The sequence below is a fragment of the Cupressus sempervirens genome, chromosome 11, assembly GCF_028749045.1.
Source record: "Cupressus sempervirens isolate cs-2001-9-10 chromosome 11, ASM2874904v1, whole genome shotgun sequence".
Taxonomy (NCBI): domain Eukaryota; kingdom Viridiplantae; phylum Streptophyta; class Pinopsida; order Cupressales; family Cupressaceae; genus Cupressus; species Cupressus sempervirens.
This window is the reverse complement of record NC_143128.1, coordinates 640874485-640896666: the sequence shown is the minus strand read 5'-3', so window position 1 is coordinate 640896666 and position 22182 is coordinate 640874485.

The following is a 22182-nucleotide window of genomic DNA, read 5'->3' as shown; positions in this document are numbered from 1 at the left end:
ATAGTGAGATATAAATAATTACAAAAAGATTTAGATCCACAATAATGACAATTCTTGTAAGAGAATCATAAGATTTACATCCAACATGCTCAGTTGTAAGGCCTTCCAGATTACAACCAAATATAGAAGACATTACAATAACAGTCTATAAGATCTCTCAAGATCCAAACCCTATCTATCCCAAACCCACAATCTAGTAGAAATTCCAAGAAGATACTCCATGTTGAATGAATCATAACTTTAGAGTCCACAAGACCCTCTACATATACTAAAGCAAGCCACAAGTTGGCCTAGAATAAATGACATTAAATTAAGCCCCAAACTAAATACACCATCAAGCCATAAGTCATCTTGGCAACAAACACTAAATACATGAAATAATTAAATACTTAGGACAAGCCCCAAGTTTACAAAAAATAACTAATGTTGTCACAAAATCTTGCACCCTTGTCCAAAGTTTTTACTTAAAGACAACCTTGTGAAATATGGAAACAACTTCCAAGCTATTGGACTTGAACTATGAGGTTTAGTCTCTAGCAAAGGCTAGCTTCCTCTACTATCAGGATGCACTTAAACTACTTTTGAAGAGAAAAGGGAGAAGGAATACATGAAAGTAACTACCTAATCTATTCTAAGGAGGTGATGCACCAAAATAGTATGTTCAGTTCAGTCTCTACCCATACAAACATAGTATAATTATCATAACAATCCAAAGATATATGGATTTAGACTTGCTTTAGTCTATTAGCAACATACAAATTAGACAACCAAATGAGTGACACAAGGAAAAAAGGCTTCACTTATTATCATTCATAGGCTAAAAGAGATATAGAAATGTAGATCATAGATATCCATAGTACAATGAAGTGAGGTAGAAAAGCTTGCACAATACATTGGTAGCTAAAGGAGATAAGACAAGATGTCATATAATTTAGAGGCAAAAGAGGGAATTTACAGTAGCATGCCATGGCAATACTAGAGAAACAAAGAAGATCCAAGCCTAAGAAAGAGTACAACATTTTCCTTTATAGTGTAAGCGTAACTTTAGATATCTTCCACCCTAAGATAAAACTTAACCACTACAACCAAATCTACAAAGAATAATCAATATAAAACTGAAAAAGATCTGATCATACCACAAATCTATACATGAGAAGATCAATTTCTCACCAAACAAAGCTCTTAAAGGTAAGGAATGGTGATCATTAACTTTTGACTAAATGGATGGATCAACAGGTGGTAATGGAGTGTTTCTTTGCATCTATTAGACCTAGGGAATGATGAAAGTTGTTATAAGAGATCAAAAAAATTCATCATCAAAGGACTACTTCCACTATCATGAACTTGCCAGTTTAGTTGTGTTATTTGGTAAACTAGATTCAACCATCAAGCCTTTCCACATGGACCAAACATCTCTTACCATTCTAAAACTCTGTCAAATTTCAACTTTATATCTTATGTTTGACCACCCATGGTTGCCCCTTTGCCACTACATTTCTTAAATAATAGTTCCTACTTGTAAAACCATGACCTATTGGTTATTGCTTCTTTGTAATCTGCTTTTACCTTTTTTCATTAACTATCATGACTCTATGAAGATTGTGATCCTAACCACATCTGCCCTGTCACCACCTTAACTTGAGGTTCACCTTCTAACCTTGCGACCATGTGAGCACAAAGCAATTGCACTTTCACTGCCTTGACCTCGGGTTTACATTCTAATCCTTGTGACCAAGTGAAACAAGGGGAATAGCTTAACCACAACTCAAGCCTTAGCATCTTCTTAACTTCCTACGACCATGCACTAGCTATAGATTTGAAAGATCTAATGGTGCAAAATGTATCTTTCAAATATTGAAGACTTTCCCTTTTTTCATTGTTGCAACTTAAGCCATAGTATGTTAATACAACCATGCAATCAGGAGAAAATTAAAAAAATGTGCCTTTTTCATCCCAACCTTGGTTAAGCGAATAAACTATGTGGAAATGTGAACACAAGACAATCACACCTACGCCATCTTGATCCTGGTTAGCACTTAACCAATCGTGACTATGTGAATCATACAGTCGTGACTTGAAAAGTTCTAAGGCATAATATGAAATAAAGGATATAGCCAATGTTAAATTATTTTATAAAAAATCCTAGGTGATCATTGAATGGATTACTATTTGAATTTTCTTTTTTGGCAAGGAGCATTTTGGCTAACATTTCTAGTGACTCAAAGAGGATGCAAGCCTGCTTGGCATATAAATAGTGACCACAAAAGATCCATTGGCCTATGGAGTCTTTGAATTTTAAAGAAAACTTATCTATTTCATCACATTTTCTATATTTGGAGCTATAAAACATTGCCTTCTACCTCTACAACTCTACAAAATTGGAACCAAAACTCTCTGCTACAAAAAAAAAAAAAAAAAAAGTGCCCATGCACTTCTTGGAAAATGCGAAAGAATAGAAAGAAAACTAAATAACTATGTACATTAACACTTAACATTTTCCTTAGAAATAGGGCTTAAGATATATTCCATTGATTGGAATATGCATGATTTCACCATTAGGTCTACTTAACTAGAAAGAATTAGCTTGCTTGCAATTGATAACTACATAGGGACCACTATATAAGGCATCAAATTTTGAGTGTCTCCCTACTTTTGCTCTATCTACATCCCACTTCAACACAAGGTCACCCTCTCTAAAAATTCTAGAGTTGGCCTTCTTATAAAAGTTCCTCTTCATCCATTGTTGATGTCTATCTAAGGTCTATGTGGCTTGATTTCTTTTATCTTTTAGCTCTATTAAATCTACCATTCTTAAAGACATAGCATCATTTTCAATTAGTTCCAATTGATGAGCTAGCTCAAGCATAGGAAACTCTAATGAGATGGGAAGTCTAGCTTCCCTATCATATACTAACATGAATCTAGAATTTCCTTTTAGGCATTATTCTATCAACCCATAAGGCAGTTCTCAATTTTTAATGCCAACACCTTTAGTTATCTTCAATAGTCCTTTTGATGATTTTGATCAAACTCTTATTGGATGATTCAGGCCAAACCATTACCTTGAGGATAGTAATTAGAAGATGTGCTTAATTAAATACCATAATCAATTTTCCATGCACATATTTGAGCTCCTACAAATGATTTGGCATTATCTGATATTATAGTGGAAGGAGCACTAAACCTTGTGACAATTCCATTAAGGAATTCCACAACTAAAGCCTTTGCAGAATCCTTCAAGGCTACTACCAAGGTCCACCTTGTAAAGTAATCTTTTGCAGCCAAAATCCACCAATGACCAAAGCTAGAAGGCACATTAATAGGACCAATAAAATCTAATCCCCACTAAGAAAATAGTTGCAAGTCTCTGTTTACCTAAGAAAAAGCACACTTTTCACACTTCATAAAATGTCTGTGGCAGTCATAGAACAAGGATGACCAGTAGTAACTGGCTCTTATGGTCTTAATTATAGTCATTCTTGTTAAAAAGTGGCCACCATTAGGACCATCATGAAGCTTCTTAATCATTCTCTCTACTTGATATGCATCAATACATCTTAGCAAGGCTCCATTGAAGTCTCTCCTAAATAGGATACCATCAACTATAGCATTAGGAATAGACTATAATCTGAACTGTCTTATTTTAGCTTTATCCAACCCTTGAGGATATCCATTCCTAGCTAGGAAGGTCTTCATGTCATCTATCCAACTCCTTGGGTTATCATTCCTCACTTCTTGTTGTTCTACCAATACCAAGGCAACTTCGTCATCAGGTTTGCAAGATGAGATCATCTATTTGCACAACCCTTTACCTCTTACTAGTTTGGTAATCTGGATTTCCATATCATACTCCATCACCTTAGTGACCTAACCTACCCTTTTCTCACGGATATCTCTACCCAACATGAAATATTTAACACTTGCATGAGGGACCAATAAGTGGATCCTATTGCAGGATAGAAGATGTCTAAATTTCTTCAAAGATCTTATGACTACAAGGGCCTACTTTTCCACATAGTTGTACTCATCTTCATACTCTTTCAGCCCTTTTCTAAAGAAAGCAATAGGCTTCTCTTCATCCTTATTATTTAATTGAGTCAAAGCACCATAAATATTTGACTCATCTCCTAAGGTTTAAAGAATGAAATCCTTATCAAAATTTGGATTGATGAGAGTAGGGGTTGAAGCTATTGTTACTTTGATCTCTTCAAAACTTTATTTCCCTTCCTTGGTCAAGAGAAGACCATATTATTTGTAAGCACGATCATAAGAGGTTTCACCATGGTAGATAAATTAGGAATAAATCTCCTCACAAAATATATTCTACCAAGAAAACATTGCAATCCTTTCTTATGACTAGGAAGGGGAAGTGCAAGTATTGCCTTTATTCTTCATAGATCAATAGTTAGACCATCCTTAGATATAATATGTCCTAATAATTTCCCTTGATTAGTGGCAAAGACACACTTTTTGGATTTAAAGATACTCCATACTCTCTACATCTTGCAAACACTTGTATGAGATGAAAAAAATGCTTGGTGACATCTTTTGAATATACTATGATATCATCAAGGTAGACAACACAAAAATTTCAATCATATTTTTGAATTCTATCTACATTTCCTTTTGAAATGTGGCACCTACATTTTTTATTCCAAAAGGCATTTTACTATAGGCATAGGTGCCCCATATAGTAGTGAAAGTTGTCTTATATCTTTCAGCCTCCATGGCTAACACCTTATTATAACCCAAGAATCCATCCAAGAAAGAAAATCTCTCTAAACCACTAAATTTGGACAATATCTATTCCATGGAAGGGAGAGGATGATGATCTTTAAGGAAGGCTTGGTTAAGATCCCTAAAATATACACATAGTCTAATTTCTCCATTCTTTTTCCTAACACAAACAAGGTTTTTCACCCAAGAGGAGTTCTTAATAGGGAAAATGATTTTGGCCTCAATTAATTTGGACAACTCATTTCTCATTAGTGGCTCAAACTTTGGATTTACTAGTCTTTTCTTTTTCCTAATAGGCTTGACATTATGAACTAGATCTATAGTATGTTAAAATAGACTAGTTTCAAAACCCTTTAAATCATCAAATGTCCAAGAAAATACATCATTAAACTCTTGACATAGATGAAAAAAACTCTCTTTCTTAGTTTCATAACATACCTTCCCCATGTTTAGCATTCTTCCATCAACAACTACAACTGGCATATGATTTTCTTTGTTTGCAACAAGATTCATGCTTTTATTCCTTGCTTGATCATTAGGATTGAAGATGCTCTCTAACGTAATAAGACCCTTAGGAAATTTTTTATAGCTAAGATTTATTATTTGATCACCATATTGTTCATGCAATATTGAATAATTTCTATTTGAGAACTCTACTCCATTATGTAAGAAACTTACAATTTTTGCATCAGATTCAAAGGCCTACCAATTGACATTGTTATTAGGGATAGTAGGTCTAACCACCACTTTAATCTTCTTCTCATCCTTGAGGCTTCTTGGTACATCATAAGATTCACCCACTACTGCAAGTCTATCAACATGTCTATTTCCTTTCCTAGGGATGCTCTGAATATTAAAGGCATTCAAACTTTCAAGAAAATCTCATACTCCATGTTTATAAGACTTGAGTGAACCATTCTTAGTAACATTTTGATTCCTCACCTAACGATGCAAGATAATTAATCTTGGATTTTGGTGAAGTTATAATTTTCATTTTCATGGATGTGTTGGAGACACATTGGAGAATGTTTACTCATGATTGCACAGGCATTGGATGGATTGAGTTAAAGTTTGCGTTGTTTGTACCTTGCTGCTAGAATTGTATTTTCTAGTTTCAGGGTGCCTATTGAAGGCCATGTAACTAATTTTTCACAATAAATGAGAGGATTAACCTTTCAAGGATTGAAGAGCTCCTAGATTAATTCCTTGTATCAAAGGTACAAGTTCAAATCCTTTATAAATTGGGAGATATGACAATTCTCATAGAGTATCAATTTCTAACACTTTTGTGCAACAGTTTTCTATACTTGACTTTTGGGATGGATGTACACTTATCCTTGATGAATCATCCTTTGCACATTTTATGGGTTTTATAAGACCTATGGTTCTACCTTTATTTTGAAGCACAAGTTCTAATTCAATCGAACCTAGGAGATATTGCAATTTTGCTTGAATATCAATTTCTAAACATTTAATTTCTTTTGGAGACTAACTTGTGGCTCTTCAGCTATTTAATGTTAGTTTTTGGAATTATGGACTGACTTGTGGATTATCTTGGTATAATTAGGGGTGGTGGTGAATCTTTTTAGTGATTCATGGAGGGAGTGATTCATTCATTTAGTGGAAAGTGGAGAGTAGCTAAAGAGTGAGTTTCTTGAGTCTATGGATAGAGTGTCAAATGTGAGGCAATTTATAGTAGGATTGTGATGGAGTTGTGAATGTGTGGATAGAGTGCCAAATGTGAGGTATTTTACACTTGGATCTTGAATGGATTTTCGATAGAATGAAGGGTAGATGGGAATTTGGAGAGCTAGTGCTATGGCTTAGGAACTAGAGGATCTCTTGGTGGACCTGCAGGTACAAGCGTGTATTCTTCTTAGTATTCTTATCCAATTGTGTATCTAGACTAGCTAGTGTTTGGGTTGGATCTTGAGGGATCTTTCAGAATTGTTATTGTAATTGCTCTGTATTTGGTCATAACTGGGAAGCCCTTACAGCCTGGCACATTGCATGTAATAGTTATTTTATGAATAAATTATTATAATTTGGTATCAAATCTTGCATGTTTGCTTCTTGATGTTGTGTTTCCACTATGTGGTTATATTGTTGAGAGCTAGGATATCTCCTTTGGAGATTCTCCTACCTTTGCACTATATAAGATGGTATCAAATTGAAGGTTGTTGATGTAGAAGCATCTTAGGCTTTCCTATAATTTTGCATGTTTGGAGGGATTTTGGTCAAGTGTCAAGTGTAGGAGTTGATGAAATCCAACTCCGCAGTCGCCAAAATCACCTGCATGCAAATAGCTTGCTGAAGAGAAACTGAAAGAGCAAGAGCATGAAGCAAACAATTCAAGAGGAAATATTTCACAATAGGAAAATGAGATTGCTATGTGAATGGAATTATTTACAATGAGAGAGAGACTGTTTAAAAAGGCCTCATGGAAGCTTGTAGAACAAGCTGGAAGGAGGTAGAGGACAAAAACGACAACTCAGCACATATCCTCAAAAAGTGGAATATGCTAAAAAAGGAGAAAACTCCCAAGTTGTCAACAACAACCACTACATGCATTAAATACCAAATATGCATTAACCTAAGTAAGCTTAAGTAATAGAATAAATAATTAATAATTAATTATTTACTCTAACACCCCCCCTTAAGTGCAACTTAGGGGAATGCCTTAAGCTCCTAAAACTAAGATGAAATGCATAATGGGTCCCGGCAACGAGGCCATGTTAGGTACCCATGTACAATGCAACCTCTGTAAAACGGAGAAAGAGGGAAAACCCTATGGGAAAAACCCTCCTCCAAAAAAGAGGTAAAAACAACATGCTAAAAAAACATGAAGTGAAGGAAGGAAGGCCTCAACCAATCCCCCCAAGGACAACTTCCGCCAGAAATGTTTCAAGAGACTCTCTCAAAACCATAAGTACAACTAGCCCCCCCATGAGAATAGACACCAAGCCCCCCCCATAATGATGGAGCTCCTGTAGAAATGATCGAACCAATGAAACTCCAATTCGAAAGGAACAAAGGCATGAAACAAGGAAATCCCTGCGTGAGAGGAGCAATTGGAAAGCCTAGCTGATGTCCGGAAGAGAATGTATGAGGAACCGAAAAGGGAATCCCCAAGGCAGGTGCGATGACAGTGTCATGAATGTCCACTGAAGTATCTGCAACAAGTGTACCTGGAGTCTCAATAAATGAAGCTGGAAGATCAGGTAGAGCGGAAGGAGAATCTTGTAGAGAGGAAAAGCCCTCATCTGGTTGTGGTGTGGCAGTCAAAGTAGGGATCTCAGGAACAATACAAAGGTTCAAGTGTCCTGACTGCACCACACGATGTTCCTGCGAAGGAGATGGTGGACCAAAGTGTGAGAAGGTATAGAGATGAGTGGAAGGATCAACTGCCCCTGTAGCAATAAGATCTCCTGTAGCACAATCTCGAATGAAGACTGAATCAGTAGTGAACTCAACTGTCTTCCCTGATCCACTGTGTGTAATCTGAGAAATTGAGAGAAGGTTGGCAGACAAAGATGGAACATACAATACATCATTGAATATACCATCTTGGATGTGAACTGAACCTTTCCCACAGACTGGTAAAGCAGTGTTATTCCCCATGAGAATGTGAGGAATAGGGGAAGCCTCAAGAGTGGAGAAGACACCTTGAGAAGATGTCATATGGTGAGAAGCACCTGAATCCAGTATCCAAGGAACCTGTGAAGAAGATGCAATAGAAGCCTGTAATGCATGACCCTTTCCAAGATCTGATGTAGATGTTGAAGAGGTGGAAGAAGCCTAAAAAGAAGACCCTTGTGAGGAGGAAGAGGATGGAGAGGAAATAGTGCTCTTCTGAAGGAGAGCATGCAAATCAGCAATCTGTTTCTCATAGCCATCACATCTCTTCTGAAAACAACGTGCCTCATCATGAGATCCTTTCCCACAATAGGAATAGGTAGGAGTTGCGGTCTTCTTTTTCTCCTTCTTGTTAGAAGATGATGAACTAGTAGAAGAGGGATCTGATAGCTGCTTCAACTTCTGTTCCTGTGTAACCTTGGAAAGCAATACCTGTGACTGAGAACTTGAAAGTGAATCCATTTGAGTAATCTTCGATTGTTCACGGGTTAACCGATTACAAAATATCTCAAATGAAGGCATCCTATGTCTATCACCCAAGGCATCCATAGTGGAGTAGAAAGTGGAAGAGAAGATCTGATACTGTCCCTTTAACTTTGAGAGTACCAAAAAGATACACTCATCATCTGTTTTGTTCTTCCCACATCCCTGCAAAAGTGTACGTAGAGATTTGAACTTCATCAAGAAGTCCTCAATGGTGGGAAAGTGATCAGGTGTCAAAGAAGTCAATTCTGCATCTAGCTGAAGTGCCCGAAACTCATTTACTTGTCCAAACAAAGTCTGAAATCTTAGCCAATAAGCCCGTGGAGTAGTCAAACCATCCAAGTGAAACAACAAGCTGTCTGAAATGTTGAGTGCAATAAGCCCCATGGCTTCATCCATCTTGTTCCTGTGTTGTAGAATCTCAAAAGGTCATTGGAGATTGGGTTGATGCTCATCCAGACAAGACCATAGACCTCTTGACATTAGAAGTCTAGTCATTTGTGCCTTCCATGTGTGGTAGTTGTGTGGTGTGAGACGGGATATAGATGGATCCGCCATTGAGAGAAAGAAGAAGACGGAAGTAGAAGGGTCTTAACTGAAGTAAATTATAGAAAAGAAAGACACCCTCCCACAAACGTACAAAAATATCTCCCAAATACCAAAAAAAAACAACTAAGGAAAGCAAAAAACTGGAAGGGAACCTGGATTTGTTGATGCAGAATAAGAGGAAACAAAAGCCTCTACTTTGACACCAAAAAGAGAAGCTCAAACAAACTCAAAATCGTGCAAAACTAGCACCAATGTGTCCGTCTTTGATTCAGCTTTTCGACGCTTCTTTCGAATCGGAAAAAGACCTCCGTATGCTCAAGTTATAGCCAAAAAACCGACTACTGCTTCAAAAATGCACTTGCTGGAAAATTACAGACACTGGCATAAATTTGACGGCCGTATGCCCGTCATAGACCAGTCGCCGGAAAAAAAAATCCGATTACCGGAAAAAGACGTCACTGTCCGGAAAATGATGTCACTGACTGGAAAAGACGTCAGCGTCAGAAAAGTGACGTCATTGTCGGAAAAGTTGGAGACGGCGTCGGAGGAATATCACCTGCCGGCGGTGGCGCCCAGGAGGAAAACCCGGCAGCGCCGCTGTCTGCGGGGGCAGAGGCTGTTGCGCCCAGGTGGCGGACAGGAGGGGTTGGCACCGCGGCAGGGGCCGCTAGCGGAGCGGCCTGTCGGAGGCGCTGCGGCGGCCGAAAACAGGTTGGCCCGCCAGTGGTGCTGTGCTGGTGGCGGAGCGCTGGCGGCGTCGGGTTGGCCCACCGGTGGTGCCCTGGCGGAGCGCCTCCTCTTTTTTTTAAATTTTAAAATCGCAAATCGTCCGTACAGTCCGTACGGAAGCTTCGATGTAAAAAAATTTTGCCTTCCGGAGCTCTGTCTCCAAAAACGGAAAGTTTTATATGAATTTTGACTGTAAATGGCCTTCCGGATCCAATGGTGATGCCCGTTTGGGCTGAAAGTGCTCCAAAAATTCGCTCTAGCCCTGATTTGAAGGAAAAATGCACAAACAAACTAGGGTTTGTGACTTCGAATCACGACTTCACAAATCCTTCAAACAAGAAGCAGCAGGGAGGCTCTGATACCATGTAGGAGTTGATGAAATCCAACTCCGCAGTCGCCAAAATCACCTGCATGCAAATAGCTTGCTGAAGAGAAATCGAAAGAGCAAGAGCATGAAGCAAACAATTCAAGAGGAAATATTTCACAATAGGAAAATGAGATTGCTATGTGAATGGAATTATTTACAATGAGAGAGAGACCGTTTAAAAAGGCCTCATGGAAGCTTGTAGAACAAGCTGGAAGGAGGTAGAGGACAAAAACGACAACTCAACACATATCCTCAAAAAGTGGAATATGCTAAAAAAGGAGAAAACTCCCGAGTTTTCAACAACAACCACTACATGCATTAAATACCAAATATGCATTAACCTAAGTAAGCTTAAGTAATAGAATAAATAATTAATAATTAATTATTTACTCTAACACCCCCCCTTAAGTGCAACTTAGGGGAATGCCTTAAGCTCCTAAAACTAAGATGAAATGCATAATGGGTCCCGGCAACGAGGCCATGTTAGGTACCCATGTACAATGCAACCTCTGTAAAACGGAGAAAGAGGGAAAACCCTATGGGAAAAACCCTCCTCCAAAAAAGAGGTAAAAACAACATGCTAAAAAAACATGAAGTGAAGGAAGGAAGGCCTCAACCAATCCCCCCAAGGACAACTTCCGCCAGAAATGTTTCAAGAGACTCTCTCAAAACCATAAGTACAACCAGCCCCCCCATGAGAATAGACACCAAGCCCCCCCCATAATGATGGAGCTCCTGTAGAAATGATCGAACCAATGAAACTCCAATTTGAAAGGAACAAAGGCATGAAACAAGGAAATCCCTGCGTGAGAGGAGCAATTGGAAAGCCTAGCTGATGTCCGGAAGAGAATGTATGAGGAACCGAAAAGGGAATCCCCAAGGCAGGTGCGATGACAGTGTCATGAATGTCCACTGAAGTATCTGCAACAAGTGTACCTGGAGTCTCAATAAATGAAGCTGGAAGATCAGGTAGAGCGGAAGGAGAATCTTGTAGAGAGGAAAAGCCCTCATCTGGTTGTGGTGTGGCAGTCAAAGTAGGGATCTCAGGAACAATACAAAGGTTCAAGTGTCCTGACTGCACCACACGATGTTCCTGTGAAGGAGATGGTGGACCAAAGTGTGAGAAGGTATAGAGATGAGTGGAAGGATCAACTGCCCCTGTAGCAATAAGATCTCCTGTAGCACAATCTCGAATGAAGACTGAATCAGTAGTGAACTCAACTGTCTTCCCTGATCCACTGTGTGTAATCTGAGAAATTGAGAGAAGGTTGGCAGACAAAGATGGAACATACAATACATCATTGAATATACCATCTTGGATGTGAACTGAACCTTTCCCACAGACTGGTAAAGCAGTGTTATTCCCCATGAGAATGTGAGGAATAGGGGAAGCCTCAAGAGTGGAGAAGACACCTTGAGAAGATGTCATATGGTGAGAAGCACCTGAATCCAGTATCCAAGGAACCTGTGAAGAAGATGCAATAGAAGCCTGTAATGCATGACCCTTTCCAAGATCTGATGTAGATGTTGAAGAGGTGGAAGAAGCCTAAAAAGAAGACCCTTGTGAGGAGGAAGAGGATGGAGAGGAAATAGTGCTCTTCTGAAGGAGAGCGTGCAAATCAGCAATCTGTTTCTCATAGCCATCACATCTCTTCTGAAAACAATGTGCCTCATCATGAGATCCTTTCCCACAATAGGAATAGGTAGGAGTTGCGGTCTTCTTTTTCTCCTTCTTGTTAGAAGATGATGAACTAGTAGAAGAGGGATCTGATAGCTGCTTCAACTTCTGTTCCTGTGTAACCTTGGAAAGCAATACCTGTGACTGAGAACTTGAAAGTGAATCCATTTGAGTAATCTTCGATTGTTCACGGGTTAACCGATTACAAAATATCTCAAATGAAGGCATCCTATGTCTATCACCCAAGGCATCCATAGTGGAGTAGAAAGTGGAAGAGAAGATCTGATACTGTCCCTTTAACTTTGAGAGTACCAAAAAGATACACTCATCATCTGTTTTGTTCTTCCCACATCCCTGCAAAAGTGTACGTAGAGATTTGAACTTCATCAAGAAGTCCTCAATGGTGGGAAAGTGATCAGGTGTCAAAGAAGTCAATTCTGCATCTAGCTGAAGTGCCCGAAACTCATTTACTTGTCCAAACAAAGTCTGAAATCTTAGCCAATAAGCCCGTGGAGTAGTCAAACCATCCAAGTGAAACAACAAGCTGTCTGAAATGTTGAGTGCAATAAGCCCCATGGCTTCATCCATCTTGTTCCTGTGTTGTAGAATCTCAAAAGGTCATTGGAGATTGGGTTGATGCTCATCCAGACAAGACCATAGACCTCTTGACATTAGAAGTCTAGTCATTTGTGCCTTCCATGTGTGGTAGTTGTGTGGTGTGAGACGGGATATAGATGGATCCGCCATTGAGAGAAAGAAGAAGACGGAAGTAGAAGGGTCTTAACTGAAGTAAATTATAGAAAAGAAAGACACCCTCCCACAAACGTACAAAAATATCTCCCAAATACCAAAAAAAAACAACTAAGGAAAGCAAAAAACTGGAAGGGAACCTGGATTTGTTGATGCAGAATAAGAGGAAACAAAAGCCTCTACTTTGACACCAAAAAGAGAAGCTCAAACGAACTCAAAATCATGCAAAACTAGCACCAATGTGTCCGTCTCTGATTCAGCTTTTCGACGCTTCTTTCGGATCGGAAAAAGACCTCCGTATGCTCAAGTTATAGCCAAAAAACCGACTACTGCTTCAAAAATGCACTTGCTGGAAAATTACAGACACTGGCATAAATTTGACGGCCGTATGCCCGTCACAGACCAGTCGCCGGCAAAAAAAATCCGATTACCGGAAAAAGACGTCACTGTCCGGAAAATGACGTCACTGACTGGAAAAGACGTCAGCGTCAGAAAAGTGACGTCATTGTCGGAAAAGTTGGAGACGGCGTCGGAGGAATATCACCTGCCGGCGGTGGCGCCCAGGAGGAAAACCCGGCAGCGCCGCTGTCTGCGGGGGCGGAGGCTGTTGCGCCCAGGTGGCGGACAGGAGGGGTTGGCACCGCGGCAGGGGCCGCTAGCGGAGCGGCCTGTCGGAGGCGCTGCGGCGGCCGAAAACAGGTTGGCCCGCCAGTGGTGCTGTGCTGGTGGCGGAGCGCTGGCGGCGTCGGGTTGGCCCACCGGTGGTGCCCTGGCGGAGCGCCTCCTCTTTTTTTTAAATTTTAAAATCGCAAATCGTCCGTACAGTCCGTACGGAAGCTTCGATGTAAAAAAATTTTGCCTTCCGGAGCTCTGTCTCCAAAAACGGAAAGTTTTATATGAATTTTGACTGTAAATGGCCTTCCGGATCCAATGGTGATGCCCGTTTGGGCTGAAAGTGCTCCAAAAATTCGCTCTAGCCCTGATTTGAAGGAAAAATGCACAAACAAACTAGGGTTTGTGACTTCGAATCACGGCTTCACAAATCCTTCAAACAAGAAGCAGCAGGGAGGCTCTGATACCATGTAGGAGTTGATGAAATCCAACTCCGCAGTCGCCAAAATCACCTGCATGCAAATAGCTTGCTGAAGAGAAATCGAAAGAGCAAGAGCATGAAGCAAACAATTCAAGAGGAAATATTTCACAATAGGAAAATGAGATTGCTATGTGAATGGAATTATTTACAATGAGAGAGAGACCGTTTAAAAAGGCCTCATGGAAGCTTGTAGAACAAGCTGGAAGGAGGTAGAGGACAAAAACGACAACTCAACACATATCCTCAAAAAGTGGAATATGCTAAAAAAGGAGAAAACTCCCGAGTTTTCAACAACAACCACTACATGCATTAAATACCAAATATGCATTAACCTAAGTAAGCTTAAGTAATAGAATAAATAATTAATAATTAATTATTTACTCTAACATCAAGGAGCATCAATCTTGCATTTTTTGGAGTTATGTTTGCATGGTTAAGTATGTGTTGGAGAAACATTGGGGAACCTTTCCTCATGATTGCATAGAGATTGGATGGATTAAGTTGATGTTTGAGCTGTTTGAACCTTATTGCTAAAACTGTGTTTTTATTGGTTTATGGGTGCTTGTTGCAGGCTGTATAACTAATTATCCTCAATGAATGAGAGGTTGTGCAATTCAAGGATTGAAGAGGGCATTGATTACTATCTCCAGTTAAGATTGCAATTTCTAATCCATTATAGTTTGGGAGATATGGTAATTCTCTTGGAGTATCAACAACAAATAAAGTGAGCTATAATGTTTGTATTCTATATCTTTTTTTAATATGATAATAAATCATCAAAAAGAAAAACATGAAATATTATTACTATCTTCATGTAATTGATAAGGGTATTAAATGTTGCTAACATATGGCCTTGAATAATAAAAATAAATTCCAAATTAAATAATATATATTTTCAAAATTATGTAACAGTTGTGTTGTCTGTGACTTCAAACACCCAAGTGATTGAAATATTTCATTGGGTTTTAACAATGATAAAATCTTTTTTTGGTGTTTTTTCTGATCATTTCCTTTTTATGTTTTTTGATAATAATGAATAATAAAGTAAATCAAATTCTAAAATTCTAATTGACCACAAACTATGCTTCCTTATTTAATTTTAAGTATTTTATAATGGAATATACTTGCAAATATTGCCACCAATGTTAGTACAATCCAATAATTTGACCATTTACCCTACCGTTTCATTTACCCATCATATGAGAAAACATGTCAATGAATTGCACAAGGATAGAATATCTATATAGTAACACATAAGAATGATGGAAGTGTCAAGCTTTGTATCAAGTGTAGAAGATTTGGAAGTGTTCCATTACACATGCAAATGACATAGGAGATGATGGAAGGCTAAAATCAGTATGCACATAAGTAGAAATCTAATGATGCTTAAGAGAAATAAACATTGACTAAACCTTCTCCTACATGAAAGAAGACTTTGTAATTCATCCATAGATGTGAGATGAACAATGATAAGAAATTATGACAACACATTAGTATACTTCAGTGACATTTTTACCAACATCCTTAGCACTATCCAACAAGCATGTGATGCATTAAGATTCACAATAGTATTTTGAATTATCCTAAAGAAAAGTATATCAATAGTAAATAAAATATAGACAAGTATATATATGGATGTAAAAATGAAGATTTGTATAAATAAAAATATTTATATGTTGATATTGAAGTACATATATTGATTGCTACAATTATATACATAGATGAAGCCAAATTTATATATGCCAAATTTGAAGAAATGATGGAAGAGATATCAGTTGACCAAGAAGTTGGCAATCACCTATGAAATATGCAAGTATGTATCATAAACTTGACAAGGATCTATAAGAAACAAACTAATTAAGGAAATTCATATTAAATTTCTAGTCAAACTTTCCACATTGATATGATAGTCAAATAGTTATCATGCCATAAACAACAAGAAAATGAAATAGGAAAATATTGATTTTATTAAATAGTAGAAGTGGCTCATAAAAGAAATAACACAGACATAAACTATGTTTATCACCATAAGTTTTTTGATGTATACATATGTAAAGAACAACAAGAAAGGTTACACTGAGAAATAGCATCATCAAATAATTAAATGTGTATGTATCTAGTAGAGGCATGGTTGCATTTGATAAAATAACTCCAAATAAGTAGATGACATAACATCATATTTGGATTGACAACTTCAAATATGAAGAAGACTCTAGAGTCAGGAAATGTTCAATGATTCATATGCCATTGGTATTTTTGTAAGACCAAGTAATCTATCAATAAAAGAAAAATGACTATTTGTGTGAAGTCTAAACACATAGATTCAAAATAAGAATGTATGAAATGTATATGTTTCATCTAGAGTAATCTATGGTATCATGAACCACTAAAAACAAAGTTTATAAACACGCAATTTGGAGTTTATAAAGGGTTTTAAAAGTATACTTCAATTATGAAATATGTTTAAACAAAAACGACTTCAAATTATAAGAAAGGTGGTAACTAATGAAGTTTATATTGAAGCATAATGATCATTAATATTTCTGCCAAGTGATTAAAAGAAACAACTATAAATTTAATAATGTTAGAAAGGGGACATTACAATATTTCAAATAAAAAATTTGTAATTAGAATGATAGAAAATTATAGAAGAAGATAATACATGAATCTAATTGACCATAGAGGAAGATAGCATTCCAATGTACTTTGATCAAATTGGATTTAAATTACAACATCTTATCTAATTTAAATCCATGGAATTATGTTCATTCCATGCTGAAACTATAGGTTGAAAACTTTCTCAGTGAGACTATGTATAGGTTGAATCGAGACACTTGTCAAGGAAACTTTCTCAATGACACTATGTAAGCAATTCATTATATATTATTGCCCTTCACTTGTGTTAACATGATTTGAAGAGGCTCTTACTAAGCATTCAACAGTTGGTTGTGAAATATTTGTTGATGAACTAGATTTTGATTTTTTGTTCTTGTTGTTGTATTTAGTAGGATCTAGTGTTGTTAGGTTGTTTACAACATCTTCAAAATCTACTTCTTTATTAGTATTCTCCACTTAAAATAGAATGTCAACGTCAACAAATACTCAATTCATATAAAATTCAAATAAATAGCACAATGTAAATTTAACAAAAAGTCACACTTACTCCAATTCTATCCATTTTAGCTAGCAACCCACCTCTACCAAATGTATATTCAGTCCTCACAATCATTGAACCATTGATACACAAAGTAAAGGAGCTAAAAAAAATATGCAATAGATATAGACCTAATGTAGGAGTGCCTAAAGGAAATAAGTGAGTTTAACTAAGTTTTTGTGTGTGTGATGTAATAAATCCCTTGAGGCAAAAAACCTATTTTGGGTGAGTGTAAGGTGAACTTTGAACAAGTTTGGAACTCTATTAGTTTGCTTACATACTTATTTGTGCCTTCTAGGCCTAGGTTCTTTGGTTGGTCAAAGATGGTAAACACTTAGTTAGAGAAGTTGACCAAGGACTTGGAACACCATTTCCAACCAAAAAATATGTGTGGTTTATATTTGCAAATCATTTGGTGGATATTTGCAATGATTTGGGCAAAAAAATGAAAATTGCTCAAAATACACTAAAAATAGCAAGTTGTAACTTAGCAACTTTATAAATCTTAGACAAAATTTATCAAGTCAGGCAAGGAAAGCATGAATAAATTTGGGAGCTGATATTTTACAATATATATAAAGCACAAAAATAATGATGTAAAGAGGTTCTATGCAGTTCTAAGAAGTTTTCAATTAAGTTTGAGCAAGTTTTGACAAATTTTGTCTTGTTTGTTGAGTGTGTCATATAGATTTCTTGAGTATTTCTCCTTATAGACTATGTAAATGGATTAGGTTCTTTCATTCTAGCATTGTACATATTATTTCCTTCCTTATTTTCATTGTAGAACAATAGAAAATAATGGTTGTAGATACTTTCCAAAGTTTTGGCTTTTCTTTTCTTGGTGAGGTTTGGAATCCATTCATGGATTAGTCTTTCATATCCACAATTACAACCTTCCATGGCATGTTGGACAAACAAATACTTGTATATTAGTGACTTTACTAACTTTTTGAAGCAGAAAAACAAAGCTCAGAATCTTTTTTTTTGAAATCATGGCTGAAGATAGTTGGTGAGCCATTGAAACAAAGCATGAAAATAATAGTTCAAACAGATATTCACATCCTCATGGTTGTCTATACAGGGAATGAACATGTGGATAGTTAAGAGGAAGATTAATGGATGGGATTTAACCATTTGAAAGCCCCATGCAAGTATTGGCACATGAATCCAATTAACAAACTCACAAATAGCAAGGAAAATAAAATTTTGGGAGGGTTTTTTTGAGTTAGATATGAAATTGATAAAACGCAAGTGTTAAAATGAGATATTATTTAAAATTTCAAAATGGGTACTCAAAATGTAGAAACAAAAGTATCTTTTTCAAATCAATTTTGAGAAAAGAGAAAAACACAAGTTTTTATTGATCTAGTCTACTAACCGGTTTGCAAAGTTCAACCAAACAAGAGCTAGGGAGCAAAGAATGGTTGAAACCCAATGAAGGGGATCATGAAATAAGGTTATAAAAGTGTGATTTTTAAGTTTGTTATATAATTTAGTGAAGATCCTATAGTAGTGGGAGTAAGGGTTCTTGGAAGGATAAAATCATTTGGAGGAACTACAAGGGAATAGGAAGAGTTCTTGGTTGGGTGAGTTTCCCTTGACTTGGGAGGTTAGGAACTAATTATTGGAAGCCTTGGGAAGACTTTACAAATTTTAAGATTTGGAAGTTGAAACATTCCCTTAGAGACATCATTAGACCAATTAGAGGCTAGCACAAATTCCACTTACATCATAGCAAAATCAAAGCCTGATTGAGACAAAGGTGTATATTAGACATAGAGGAGTTTGTTTTCTTAGGAGAAATAGAGTTGTGAATCATGTCTCCTAAAGCTCTCAATGTGGAAACTATGAATAAAAATATTTCAAGAAATGTTGGAAGCCCAAAAAAAGGAAATTAAAGGAGATCAAAGTAAAGGTAAACACAAAGGTCAGATGACAGAATAGGGAGATATCTCTAAGGATGAGGATGAAGAAGAATCTACCTCATCTGTTGTTATGACTACTACTACACGTGATATAGATGGTAACAAGGAGAAAAAATTATTCATTGATGCACTTAAGTCCCTTAATAGAGATTCTTTTGATGGCTTACCTTTTTATTTTGCAAGCCTAAATGGAGATGAGTTGTTGAATTAGATAGATGCCATCAACAACTACTTTGATCTCAAGGAGGTAACAAAAGACAAGAAAGTAAGTATGGTAAAGGAAAGGTTAGGAAGGAAAACATTAATTTGGTGGAATTTCATGCAAGAATAAAGAGAGAAAGTAGGAAAGAGAAAGATAACATCATGGGAAAGGATGTTAATAAGATTTAAGACTCAAGTCCTCCCTACTGATTATAAAGTTCAGAAGAGAAGATAACTAGGTCTACTCTTATTTTTTTGGGTGGAAAAGAGTTTCTTAAAGCCTTGAAATTTGACCCCAATCAAGAAGAGTATGTCATAGTGTTAAAGCCAACATAAGAACCTAAGGAGTACAAGGAGGTTGAAATACCTAAAGAAGTGCAAGACTTGTTGGAAAGGTAAAAGGATATTATTGTGAAGGAAAATTTGAACAAGCTACTACCCATGATAGATGTAAATCATCAAATAGACCTGATTCCAAGGTCTACATTGTCAAATAAAGCATCTTATAAGATGACCCCAGCTCAGAATGAAGAGATGGGAAAAAAATTGCAAGAACTTCTAGATAAAATGGTGATAAGAAAGAGCTTTAGTCCTTGTGCAGTGTCTACTATTTTAGCTCCCAAGAAAGATTGTAATTGGAGGCTGTGTACTGATTCAAAAACCACTAATAAGATTACTATTAGATACAAATTTCCCATGCCTAGATTTGAATATTTCATGGACTTCTTAGGAGGTGATTTTTATTACTCTAAGATAGACTTGAAATCAGGTTACCATCAAATAAGAATTAGACATAGTGGTGAGTTGAAGACCACTTTTAAAACTAGTGAAGGCTTGCACAAATGGTTGGTGATGCCATTTGGTCTCACAAATGCACCCATCACCTTTATAAAATTAATGAATAAGGTACTTGTGGAATTTATTGGAAATTTTATTATTGTTTATCTTGATGATATCCTAATTTTTAGCAAGTCAAGGGAAGAGCATTTATAGCACGTAGACAAGGCCTTGGACAAACTCCGTCAAGAGAAGGTGATGATAAACTTGGAAATTTGTGAGTTCTTCAAAACTAAGTTAGTGTATCTTGGTTTTGTTGTAGCCCAAGGAAGTTTAAAGATGGATGAGTCAAAAGTAGAAGCCATTTTGAATTGGCCTACTCCTAGATCATTGGGGGATGTTAGAAGTTTCCATCTCTTAGCTTCTTTTTATAGGAAGTTTGTGATAAATTTTAGCCATATTATGGCACCCATTCTTAACACCATCAAAGAAGGGATCCAATGCAAATTTTCATGAACTCTTAAAGATGATGAAATATTTGAACTCTTGAAGAGAAAGGTAACTCAATTACCAAGTCTTAGATTATGTGATTTTAAGAAGACATTTAATATTGAGTGTGATGCTAGTGGCCTAGCCATTGGGGCAGTCTTGAGCTAAGAAGATCATTTATGCTAGTACATTAGGCCTCTATTTTTTACCTAAATTTTTGATGGCAGGCCAATTTGGCTTGTCAAATCAAATTTTTTTTTAATATGATCCTAATAACATTGAAATTTTGACAACACTTAAGTTTTATGTCAAAATTTTGATGACACTTAAGTTATTTGTTCAAAATTTTTACAACACTTCATTTATTTGGTCAAAATTTTGGTGACACTTAAGTTTATTGTCAAAATTTTGATGTTGTCAGGATCATATTAAAAAAAAAGTGAAACACTTCATTTTGTTTTCCCACTACAGATTATAGGCAGGAGAAACCTGAGAAGAGAAACACTGACCAAGAGAAACCTGACAAGAGAAAATACAACAAGAAAATTTTTTTCCTTAGATAAAATGAAATGAAACCCAAAATAAATTTCATTTTTCTCTCTGTTTGGTACTCTAGTTGTCAACTAAAGAATCAATATGGTTTCATTTTCTTATTATTGTTCCTTGAGAATTATATTGTGGCTAAATTAATCAAAGGATGAAACCCTTTGATACAACCACATTAAGGGCTTGTGGGGGTAGTAGGAAGTTAGGTTAGTTAGTAGTTGTTGTAGAAGTGTAAAAATATATTTCATTCTAGTTTTGACATCTATACCATTCATTACATGTTAATTTTATACTTAAAATTCCTATACTTAGTTGTTTGTGAGAATTCTCAAAAGACATATCTTCCAAGAAAGAGATATCTACATAAGATGTAAATACATAGAGAAAATAATAGACATGTTTGGGGGCTCAATTTTTATTCCTCACTAGTTTCTTGTAGGAAAATATGTGTGAGATTTTCAAAGGATAATAGAGATGAATGAGTTGGGAGAGCTCAACAAATTGTTCATTAGGTATATTAAAAAGAGGATGAGGAGGGAATGTATAGGTTGTGGAAATAAGAGATACAATGTTTGTATTATTTTCAAGGAAGCAACAAGCTTCTTGAAAAATAGTTGGAGGAGATAGTAAGTCATAATGGCTACATTGAGAATGGATTGTGTACTGCATTGTTTACACAAATAAACATCAACAATACATTTATAAAAAATTGTGCACTATGACAATAATTAATTTATCATCACCCATTTGAACTAAGAGAAGCATCACCCTATGCCCTAGACATTGGCTAGTGAACTAGACAATAATTTTTTGCTAAGAGCTCCTTATAAGGGTTTCTCTCTGTGTATCATTATTTTGGAACAATTCATGAATTTATTAATTTTTTATATGGTTATAACTTCTCAATACGAGAAGTTTTCATTTGATGTTTAGAGTATTCCTATTGTAAGTAAAGTGAAAACATTCGATTTGGTTTCAAGGTTTGCCCAAAGCATCTAAGTGAACTTAAAATATTCAATTAGCTTTCAAGTTTGGGGAAAAGCATATAAGTAATAACAATGAATCTAT